Source organism: Poecilia latipinna, unplaced genomic scaffold (genome assembly GCF_001443285.1).
Source record: "Poecilia latipinna isolate Pla-1442-1.1 unplaced genomic scaffold, P_latipinna-1.0 Scaffold4289, whole genome shotgun sequence".
NCBI lineage: Eukaryota > Metazoa > Chordata > Actinopteri > Cyprinodontiformes > Poeciliidae > Poecilia > Poecilia latipinna.
Genome location: NW_015116905.1, coordinates 26153 through 26619, shown reverse-complemented (window position 1 = coordinate 26619; position 467 = coordinate 26153).

The following is a 467-nucleotide window of genomic DNA, read 5'->3' as shown; positions in this document are numbered from 1 at the left end:
CTGGAGGGTGCATGGGAGTTCGCCCAACCGGTCTACATGTGTTTTGTGGACTTGGAGAAGGCGTTCGACCGTGTCCCCAGAGGGGCCTTGTGGGGGGTTCTCCGGGAGTATGGGGTACCGGGCCCTTTGATACGGGCTGTCAGGTCCCTGTACGACCAGTGTCAGAGTCTGGTCTGCATTGCCGGCAGTAAGTCGAGCTCGTTTCCAGTGAGAGTTGGACTCCGCCAAGGCTGCCCTTTGTCACCGATTCTGTTCATTACTTTCATGGACAGAATTTCTAGGCGCAGCCGAGGTGTTGAGAGGATCCGTTTTGGTGGCCTTAGGATCGCATCTCTTCTTTTTGCGGATGATGTGGTCCTTTTGGCTGCATCGGAACGTGATCTGCGGTTCTCACTGGAGCGGTTCGCGGCCGAGTGTGAAGCGGCTGGGATGAGGCTCAGTGCCTCCAAATCCGAGGCCATGGTCTT